This window comes from Marmota monax, unplaced genomic scaffold (assembly GCF_021218885.2).
Source record: "Marmota monax isolate L192 unplaced genomic scaffold, Marmota_monax_Labrador192_F-V1.1 WCK01_AAM20220418_F8-fsc00004, whole genome shotgun sequence".
Lineage (NCBI taxonomy): Eukaryota > Metazoa > Chordata > Mammalia > Rodentia > Sciuridae > Marmota > Marmota monax.
Window position 1 is genome coordinate 27763068 of NW_026692881.1, and position 11530 is coordinate 27774597.

The window sequence follows — 11530 nt, forward strand, 5'->3', positions numbered from 1 at the left end:
CAGAGAGCAGAGAGGGGCAACACTGCAGAAAGAAGCCGAGTTCCACTGTGGTGCCCAATTACACCACCCACCCACTCAAAGTTGTCTACGTTCTCATCCCCAGCACCTGTGAATTTGTTTCCTTATAGGGTTGAGGGATTGTGAAAACGTGATCAAGTTGAGAATCCTGAGATGAGAGGTTATCCTGGATTGTCTGGTGGACCAAATGTAATCACAAGGGTCATTATGAGAGGAAGCAGGAAGGCCAGAGTTTGAGAAGGAGATGTGTGATAAAAGGTGATGTGTGTGGTGTTGGAACAGAGGATGCAGTGATGTGGTGCTGTGAGCCAAGGAGCGCAGGTGGCCCTTAGAAGCTCTCTTAGCACTTCTTTTGATTTTTGAGCTTAGCGCAACAAAAAAGACCTCTGACTTCCACAACTGGGAGATAATAAGCCTGTGTTGTTTGGATCCACTTTGTTGTAATCTGTCACAGCAGCAAGAGGACATGAGCACATGCTGTCCCTACAAAAATCACTGCTATCATTTTACATACATGTGCACATCCTTCCAGGCCGTTATGCATGCACATGTGTAAACACACATATAAACACGTGTGTGCTTGTGTGCAGAGGGAGAGGTGTTTCTTTTTTAGTCAATATGAGATTATACTATACATTCTCTTTTGTAATCTAATTTTGTCTAACAATTTTCATCTATTTTAGTAAATTTCCCTTTATTCTAGAAGTTAGATGACATTTAAATTTCCCTGACTCTAAGATGTCCATTATAGGGCTTTGCTCAATCTTATAAATAAGTATCATGCGTCACATTTAGTTGTTATGGCTTTCTCATCTTTTTCATCTTGTACATCTTCTTTTGATGTCACTGGCTTGTTGCAGAATGTCCTCTCATCTAGATTTCAGGTTGTTTCCTTGTGGTGCTATTTAGCTTGTTCTTCTACCCACTGCATTTACCGTGAGCTGCTGACTGTATCTAAAGCCTGAATGGACTCAGTTATACACTTTGGGCTAAAACACAACAATATAAGTGATGCCATGTACTTTACATTGCGTCACATAATTGCTGTAGCTAGACTATTACTAGATAATAATTGTCAAGGATGGTTTCTAGGACTGGGACATGGAGTTACATGGAGTTACGTGGAGTTTAGAGGCATCAGAAGAATGAACGATTTGCTCTGATTCTGGGGGACCCGATTGCTACTAAGGAAAACAACTACTAAGGAAAACAACTTCCAGGAACCACTTAAATTCAAGGCAACTCATTTGCCAGCCTAATGGATTAGAGCCCCAACCCACAAGGGGGGGACAAATAACAGGAAACACAAGCTTGCAGACCACATTCAGACTCATAAATTACTGAGAGTGGGCTCGAAGAAAACAAACAGGTTCAATTTCAACAGACCTTTCCCAACTAGGTGTACCAACATCTGACGGTTTAGACATCATTAAAATACATTGCACCCAATATGATTACCCACAGTCATCTATATTACCTGGGCAGGTCATTCATCAGCTTGTCAATTTAAGTGGATTTCTATATAGAAGGGACTCTCTAACATGCTGGGAACTCTTGAGAGGAAACTTACAAGTACTTATAGTACCAGCATATTAGAAAAATGCAAATTACCCAAAGCCTTGCATGAGAGCACCATCCCTACCCTAATCAAATGATCACTACACTATTTTTGGTCTAAACTATTATTTATATTGTAAGTCATTATTATCATTATAATTATTATAATAATAATAGTAATAATAATGCCATAAAGAGTTTATAGACAAAACTTCTCTTGGTAAAATTTCTGAAATTGTCATTAATATCTTGGTTCATGGATAAATTATTACATTTTGCACATATGGGGTGTGAGTGTGTGTGCACGTATGGGGTGTGTATGTGCGCGCATGCTTGTGTGTGTGTTTTCCAGTCATCCTATCCAAACCTCTCTCTCACATAATTAAATGCATCATTGACACCACATAGAGTTTTGATCCAATCTTTTGGGTTATATTATTTTCAGGAGATTATAAACTAATTCGAGTTTTCCAAAGCCCGACAAAACCCAAGGTGCTCTCAGCAGGAATATAGTATTTCGAGGCTCATTGCAATGTGTAATGAGAAACTCTTTGTGTACAGCTCTTTCTGCTCTCTTTCTCTCTCCCTCTGCTCAGCCCTAAAGCCTAAAATTTAGATAGGTCCTAGTGAAACCCTTGTAACCTAAATAAGCATGCTTTGGGCAGAATCCAGAAAACAATCTGTGTATCTTACAATCTGGGGGAAAAAAGACAGAAAGAAGAAACTTCCATTTCTGTTATGAGCAGAATGAAGTGAACAGAGGAATGTTGGAAAGGTTTTTGAAAAAGAAAATTTCTGAAAGACACGGGAAAACAGTGTATTCTTCACATGACCGCACGGCTCTTAGCATGAATTAAAGACATGTTGAGCCTGTGAATGGATATCGCTGTCTTAATGAGAACACCAGATGCCCACGCTTAGGAAACGTAGGGAAAGCGAGACCCTTGTAAAATTTTATATATTATCCCTTTCACCAAAATATGAAAAACAGATTAGAAGAGGGAAGGAAAAGTTCTTCTATAAATAAATTTGAAAAAACACTGGACCAAAAGGAGACACTTGTTTAAATACAACGTCCAAGAGAGAAAAATTGTCAAATAAACAAGAATCTGCACTTTGGACGGCACAGCTCAAACATTCTCTGTCACTAGGCGCTAAAGCAGGACCTCCCTCCTCCCTCCCTGGAGGCCGCCTTGCTGAGCGCCATCTTCCCTGGCAATCACAGTGGTTCAGAATAATAAATAGGATCTAGAGCCTTCTTGCAAAGACGCACAGACACTACGCAGGTATTTTTATCAAGTGTCTATTGAGATCTCCGGGCTTGTGTTTGGCCTGGATTTTTGAGTCACTTGTTGCTTCCTCTTCTCTGCCTACCACCCCCTCTTTCTCCTTTCAATGCGTCTTTCAGTGCATCTTGGATCTGTGCTGCTCTCAAATCATAAGCAATTTGCCATTTGCAGAGTTGTCCCTGAGCCACGGAGAGGATGGATCCTGTAGGCTGAAGACCCCGGTTACAGGCCTTGCTGAAAACCTGAGCCTGTGACACCCAGCAATAAAGAATACACAGTATTCTGTACAAAAGGGGAAAACACAGTGGAGTGAAACTCAATTTTTTTTTTTAATTACTGTTCTCTGTTCTTGGAAAAACCAAAAAACATAACCGCAGAGTTATGTTCCCCTTTAACTTAGTGCTGTCGTTCCTAAGAACCACCAGGGGAGGATTTGAACCTGGGTAGGAAGGCTGGCTGGGTGGATCAAGGGAGAAGCCCAGGTCCAGGTGCGTGGCTTTGTGGATTTGGTGATTGACAAGTGGAATTCTCTTGTGCAAGTCCTTTAACCACCCAGAGCTCCTGTCTCCTCATCAGGAAAAGGAGGACGACAAGCCTGTCTTTCTAAACTGGTCCCTGCCTGGAGTGCTGCCTGGGACTGAGGGGGAGTCTTCCAGAGTCCTCTGTCCCCAGCCCCTTCTGGTTTCGAGAGTCCTTCCTGTCTAAAGCCAACTTGCACCTCTTGACTTAGCGACCAGCCTGGTCCTGACTGATCCCTGGGAGTGGGATCCGTCAGATTCTCCTGGGCTCCTGCTTTCTGCTTTCACACAGATGGGCCCACGGCTCCAGTCTCAGCCTCCCCTGTCCCATTGCTCCTGACCCCCACACAGTAGGCACTGTAACTGCTGCCAACCCCACTGTGCTCCTGGGCTTGCCCTGGTCCTCTGGGAAGGTAGCTCTGAGGTGGCAGCCTTCGATGTGTTGCTGCACTTTAATCTCATCAGATGCATTGAGGTAGGTTTCATCACCGCCCTCTTCCAGCAGAGGAAGCTGGCAGAGATGTCCCCTCATCTTCCCAAGGTCACGGAGGGCACGATGGGCGGAGCTGGGATTTGAACGCAGGCAGAGGGTCAGCCATTTCTTCCACAGAGGGTCTGTCGTAGACATCAGGCTGTGCCTGTGGTAGCCACTCAGCTCTGCCCTGGTAGCTCAAAAACAGTGACAGACAATATGTAAACAAGTAGGCAGGCCTATACCCCCCAAAAATGTATTTATAGAATCAAAATGTAAATTTCATGTGTCATGACATATCACTACTCTTTTGATTTAAACAAAAATTTACAGATACAAAAACCAATGTTAACTCAAAGGCCACACGAAAACAGGCGGCCACCGGAGTTCGTCCGTGGCTGTAGTTTGGGCCGTCAGTTCTAGTACTTGTGCCCTTGACCCCCACCTCTCAATAGCACCACTCTTGCCCCCTTTGCAGATGGGAGAGCTGAGGTCAGACAGAGGGAGCAAGAAGAGGTCAAGGGGACCCAGGCTTGCCAAGTCCAACGTCTGGGCGTCACCATAACCCTCCCCCCCACCAGGGCCGAGGTGAACTGTAGCTCCTTGGTCTGCTGCATGGAAGGACAAGATCAGATGTGATCATGGCCCTGGCCCACATGAAAACCTCTGCCCCATCATAGGTTTAAAAATATGTGGACGCTCTCGTCAGCTGTGCACTGTGAGTAGCTGAGATGAGGCTCGCCTCTGAGAGCCTGCCCCGTGGGGACAGTGTGTGTGGCCTGGGGACAGTGAGCAACGGGACCTCCTTCAATGGGGAAAGAGAAGTCCACGAATGACCAGGCTCCAAAGGGTCGAGTGCCACCGTGAACGGGGAGCAGAGGACGCAGCCACAGCCACATCCAGAGGCTTCGGGGCAGGAGCCTGCAGGGGGCCTCCAGGTAGAGGGGAGAAGCCTGAGGTGGGGGACAGTCTGTGCCAAGCCCTGAGTGTGGCAGGTCCTCATGGCTGCCCCGGGGGACCTGGAGGCAAGTGGCAGAGATGAGGCTGGTAGGAAGGCAGAGCTGGCAGGCCGAGGACTTGTTCCAAACCTGAGACTCAATACCTCGAGAACTAGGATGTGTCCCAGGAGTCCTCAAAGGAGGTGCCCTGAGGAGTACCCAAAGTCAGAGGACAGAGATGGGCAGACTTTGAGGATGTCCATTTTTTTTTCCAGTACCAGGGATCTAACCTAGGGTCCCTTAACCACTGAGCCACATCCCCAGCTTTTAAAATATTTTATTTAGGGACAGAGTCTCACTTACTTGCTCAGGGCCTTGCTAAATGGTTGAGGCTGGCTTTGAACTTGCCATCCTCCTGCCTCAGCCTCCTTGGCCATCGCACCTGGCCAGGATGTCCTTTTTAATGAAAGTCTTTTCAATTAAAATCATTTCTAAGTTAAAAACAAAAAACAAAACCAACAAGCGCACACTGAGTGTGATGAAAAGTCCATATTAAAATTTAAGATAAAACATGGGATTCCAAATGAATTCAAAGCAGACGGCTGCTTTGGGTTCCACTCCACACCTCTGGAACTTTCCTGTTTGGTAGAGAGTTCTGTGGGGCAAGTGGCAGAGCACGAGAAGAGGCTGAAAGCTGCTAACAGTACCAGGATGTTGCTGAACTTGGTCTTGTAAAGTTATTGTGCAGGAGGTTATTGGAGGTCTGGAGACCAGTTAGGAACCTACTGCAGGAATTAAGGGAGGGACAGTGGGACAAACAGCCTAGTATAGAGGGAGTCTGATGTTATCATCAAATGTGCACTCCCATTCCATCATGAAGTCACGGAAAGCTTTGGGGTCAAAGTGCCAAGATTTGAACCCCCGAGCACTGACGAGCTGTGTGACCTTGGGCAAAGCACTCAGTCTCTCTGAGTTTCAATTTTACGATCTTCCAAATGAAGATAGGAAGGATACCCATCTTACCTACCTCTACTTCTAGGAGTCTTCCTGGGATTGCCTCAGAGAACATCTCTGAGGGCTCTTTGTAAACGGCTTGAACATCACTGGTGGGTTTCCAGGGAAAAAAAGGCCAAGAGATCTTGCTGCTTGGTGGCCTCTCCAAGAACAGGCAATTGCTACCCGCCCCTTCCTTCTTCAGCTGTTGGAGCTGCGGATCAATTGCAACCAGGCTAAACACACACACAAAAAGGTAGTCATACATGATCAGCAAAATGGTCCAAATGATGTCATCCATCAAGATGGACACTGCAATTTGCCAACTATTTTCTCATAAATCAAACCGAGGTCCCACAAGGAAGAGGGGCAGGGCTGGAGGAGCAGCCTGGCAGTGCTGACCGGTGGACCAGACGCAGGGAAGCGCTCCCTTAAGGACACAGTAATTATTTTCACTCGATGGGAAATAAAGAGGGGCACGATGGGAGGGAGGGCTGGAGAGTGTCCGCCTCACTTCATTACTGCTCCCCCGGCAGGGGACACAACATGTGCTTTTCATTGGGAAGCCAATAATTTTGAATCGTGGGACAGGTGAAAACCTAAATGACATTTACAAACCTTGATTTATTTCTCTGCTTAACTCCGGAACATGCTGGAGACTCAGCTCTCGGAGTTCCCATAGATTAGTGGTCAATGTCAAGTACGTCCAATGACATGTTCGAGTGTTTCCTGTCCCTATCAGTTAATTAAATATTTTCAGTACTAATCTCCTCTTATTGAAATGGTTTCCCTTCTTTTGGTTATGGCTTTGGAAAACAATGCTATGGAGTATGTGCTTTATGGAAAACAAAATATCAAAAATAGAAAAGAAGACTTTTTTTTTTTTTTGCCCCCATGTGCTATTTGACTCACTGGAAATCTCATTAAAAGTTATTTATGAGCTGTTAGGGATCCCATAAGGATTACACCTAATTCAGTCTGTAAAGCTTTGGAGTTTCTCTTACATGGAGGACCTCCTTCCCCATTATTCTACTTTCGTTTGCACCCAAATAAATACTGGAGATTAACTTCTTGGCAGAAGAGGGCTCCTCACTCCCTAACCTCCCATTATCCAGGCAAAGCTTGGGCCTCCCTCCCCTTTCTGCCGGACCCACTATGATCTGACCAGGGTGAGAGGCCAAACTTGTGGCCATTGATAAATTATTGTTTTGTTATCACAAGTGCTGCAGGGAGGATGGCTGTGGGTATCACTGACATCCCGCGGTGGGTAGACGTTGCAACTCACCATGCAGCTAGTCCCAATGGAATGTCCTGTTTTCTTGGACACCATCTCCCCAGTTCCCTCCGAAATAAGAAAATGGAATTTTATCAGAATGAGTAATTTCCCAGTCCCTTGATGCAGCCCCGTGCCCATTTCTTGGAGTTTCTAAGAACTTGTTCTCAGACGGCAAAGACTGAACTGCCAGTTTAGGCATCTTTTGTCCTTCCGGGCTCTTTAATGAAATATTTGCGAATAAAGGCATATTTAATTTCCAAAGAATCTGCTGTGTGTTCTTTACTTCTAGGACGCAAAGAAGAATGCCATCACCCGAGTAGCTGAATATTCCGGATTAAATTTTGGCATGTAGAAAATTGGCATGAACATTTAACAGTAATAGGGACGCTGTCACGGCGACGATCAGATGCACGGTGTGCTCGTGGAAATGTGACGTATCATTGTTACCAGTGTTCCTCTGTCTTTACCCAGTGCCTGGGCTGGGGCTTGCTCATTTCTGCATTTCCCCACATACCACACTTTTCCCTGTGAAGCAAGAGATAGGTGATGCTTTCCCTGGTCCAAACACAAGACGTCCGTATCTCCATGTCCACACTGACCAGCCAGCCAGATTGAGGATGGGCCCGGGATGCCACTCACAGAGATGCTGTCTTCATGGCCTATGACATCTTCCCTTCTTGCATCTCAAAACATTTACAACCATGTGGGACTGAAGCCTCAGCCTCTACTTCTCTGTTTGGCAGGATGAGTTGGTCCTACCGGAGTACACAGACATTAGGGCTATAGCTATGTACTTTAGGAAAGACTCTGTTTTCCCTTAATCCCAACCATCTGGAGAATTCTAACATTCTGTATTCTTTATAGAATTCTATAGAAGAGGTCACTCTCAAGTTTTAAGAGTCATTCAAACATCCTGAGTAACCCTAAAAGTTCTCAAGTAAGAAATGCCTCTCAGGCCGGAACAGGGAAACCAAGTGGGTCGTTTTTGTGTTTAGTATGATGCAGTGAACCTCAACCTGTCTGGACCTTTAAAAAAATATGCCTGGGTCCCACTGGCTCTATCTTTCCCACCTCCAGAATCATTGTTTTTTTTTTTGTTTTGTTTTGTTTTAAGTAATGTTAATTATTTTTTATTTTTTGTTGTTGTAGATGGACATAATATCTTTGTTTATCTCTTTATTTTTATGTGGTGCTAAGGATTGAAACCAGTGCCTCACACAGGCAAGGAAGTGCTCTACCACTGAACTACAGCCCCAGCCCCAGAATCATTCTTCTTTTAAAATTTTGTCTTAAGGATTTACAGATGATTATGATGGGGCTCGAGAACTTGTTCGTGCAGAATTCTGGCTGACTTAGCCTCTGACTCCTTAGGGCTATTCCCCACTGGCTGCTCCTAGTGTCGTGTACTGAATAACATCTGTCCTCCAGTCCCCGGCCCCCACCCTTCTAGAAAAAAGATGTCTAAGTCCTACTCCCCAGTACCTGTGGATACAGCCTTACTTGGAAGTAGGGTCTTCAGGGTGTGGAGAGGGGGATGACCAAGTTAAGATGAGTTCATCTAAATAGTTGTGTCCTGGTACGAAGGGCAAATTGGACACACAGACTTGCACGCAGGGAGTGGGCCGTGAGGAGACAGAGAGAGGCGATGCCTTCCGCTAACTATGGAACACCAAAGATGGCTGGCAAGCCCCAGAGGAGCCTTGGGAGGAACCACCCTGCTGACACCTTGCCCTTGATCTCCCAGACCCCAGAACCACGAACCAATCCCTTCTGGTGTCGAAGTCACCATTTGGTGGTACCTTGTTACTGCACCCCAGGAACCCCGTCCAGGTAGCAGTTCAGTTCAGCACTCTCTCAGCCCCCAGGGAGAGGAAGGTTACTGACCCCGGGCCTCAGCCTTGACTGCATACCGTGTAGCTCAGAGTGACCGAAGGTCCAGTCAGCTCTAATGGTAGTGAAGGGAGCGCTGGAGCAGGGGGCGGGTCTGCCCTGAGCATTGGAGGAGTATTCTTTCTTTTTGAGGAGAGTGAAGTTAAAGACGAAGAAGCAAAGAAATTCCGCAGTGAGGGGCTGCAGGGAGAGCAAGTCAGGGGGCCTGAGAGAAGGCAAGAAGGGACAGCCTCTGTCCTGGAGTCAGAAAACTTCTTCTGTGGGAATTGTACCCTGAGGCCACTGTGTGTGTGTGTGTGTGTGTGTGTGTGTGTGAGAGAGAGAGAGAGAGAGAGAGAAAGAGAGATTGCTTGTAATTGGGGTCTTATCCAATTGATCCAATTTCATTGGGCAGATTCAAACTCACTGCACCAAGAACTGTCCTAAGTTGCCCAACCCAGGAATGAGTGGGAATGTGCTGTGGCTGTTGAGGGCCACGCTGAAAACCATAGGTATCACAAGTTACTAGAGGACATAGAATAGAGTAGAGGATATATCCGAAGGAAGCACAGTGCTACATCGTATTTAGTCCTACAAGTGACCCAATTGGCCTAGAGACCACTGTCATCCTCACTTTATAGAAAAGAGGAGTGACACTCTGAAAGCTGAGCCAGACTCCTCAGTTGGCAGCACATGTTTACCACTACACTCCCTTGCTCACCACCTGATGCTTGGTTACCACTCCCGGGGCCACTGTCAGTGGAGATGCAGAGATGAAGAGGGACTTGAAGCAAATGCACGTCCTTGCTTGACTGGTGCAGAGATCCCGGGGCTAGAGCAACCCTGGTGTCTCCGCCTTGAGTGTGGTTATGAGGCCGACCACCGAATGCTTCCTGTTACAGTCCCCTTCTGGAGGTTACCGATAGGGAAATCCATACAGAGCAGAGTGCACTCTCCAACTGAAATCCAGCTTTGTTCTTCCACTCAAGTATTGTAGGGGAAAGAAGAGACGGGAAGGAAACAAAAAGTTTCAGCATATGAGCAGCATTTGCAATGTAATCTGTGTGTTCTGAGCCAAGTTACTGTACACGCTCTGGGGAGAATTACAAATAAATGACGAAACGTTTTGAAACATGGCTTATACCTAATTAATCATGGAACTTAAAGAACAAAGAAAGCATTTCTTCAAAGTTTTCAACATTTTCCCATTAAGTGGAGAGGATGGGGGAGGGGAGGGGACTCTCCATGCCCCATAATGGATACACTATGCACTTGATTTGGAGGAAAGAATCTCTTAATCTTCCTTGGCCTCCTGCAACCTCTGAATCCTTACATCTTTAATACTTCATGTTGAACATTTTCATATTAAAGGAGCTGAAAGTTTCCAGATCATGAAATATTTCTCGGCATTTTTTCCTCCCAATCCCTCAACTCAAACAATGCACTGGTGGAGATTATGAGATCACCAGGCATTTCTTAAATATCCATGATATTGTGCCCTGGGATTCCTTTGTCATGTTTACGTGCCGCTGCCACCCAGGGACATCTGTGGACACATCCCACTTTGAAAGAAAAGCTCCAAGACCCAGTTTTGTGCAATATTCATTATTCTGTGTGTCCTTGACTTCCTTATTTGTAAAATGTGGATGCAAACAGCTCACCAACCTGTTTACAACGCTAAGCAAAATAGTGCCAACTATAACACTTAACCTACTGCCTACAATATGACCATGCAATAATAGTGTGACTGAATCTTCTAGAATGTGATTTTCATTCTTTCCTTATCCATGGACTTGACCAAGCCACCATCTTGCTTCACCAGCCAAGGTCCGTCTTCAGAGTTCTTCCTCAACAGTGATAGACCTGGAAGTCAAAGGACATTGCACTTGGTAGCCAGTGTTCACTGCTCCTATGGTAAGCCATGGCTTTATTCCATTCCCTGAATTTTGTCATAGTCCCTCCATGAGCTGTTACAGGCACAACTAATTAGGAACTGAAATATATGTGCTTTCATTCTAAACAGTGTCAATTGTATGCTGCGTGGCTTGGACAAGTGGAACAGGCTACGGAAAGAAAGTTCTCCCTTCCCCTTTGTTGAAAAGGAAGCAAAAAAGAAAAATGGACTATTTAAAAGTGGTTGAGAATAAAAGCTGTTCCTCTGCCTCCCCAGCCCCATGTTAATCATGAGAGTGGAGAGACTACCTGACGGAGAACTTCACCATGCCACAGGCCTGCTCTAAGGTTCCTGAAGTGCTCTCCTTCCCCGTTCTCCAGCACTGCTTGTGACCTGGGGTTGGCTAATCAGTGATGCTGCCTTGGACTCTGAACTTGGAGAGAGAGTGAAGCAGAGGCTCATGGAAGTCTGGAGTCCAGAGGGGTTCTATGGCCAGTGGTGGCAATAATGTGCAAAGTCACGTGGTAACCAGACAGTGTGCAAAGTCTGACTGCTACTATGTCCTTTGCTCTTCAGCCTTCCTGGGAACCCTGTAGGCTACCCAACATTTTATTTTCTTGTAAATTCTTTGAGAAAGTCTTCTTCAGTTAGCTGTCAGGTGACTTTGCTTATAAAAAAGAACCTAGATTGAGAAAAAATTAAGATG

General features: G+C 45.6%; 1 long non-coding RNA gene across 1 annotated transcript; it reads right to left on the reverse strand.

The window, feature by feature from the left end:
- Positions 1-3009: 3009 nt before the first annotated feature.
- Positions 3010-11241, reverse strand: LOC124096435 (uncharacterized). The gene is made up of 5 exons (XR_006852846.2): positions 11133-11241; positions 9652-10793; positions 7071-7816; positions 5820-6021; positions 3010-4051 (listed from the first exon to the last, which is right to left on the reverse strand). It is a non-coding gene; the product is annotated as an uncharacterized LOC124096435 (long non-coding RNA).
- Between the last annotated feature and the right edge of the window lie 289 nt (positions 11242-11530).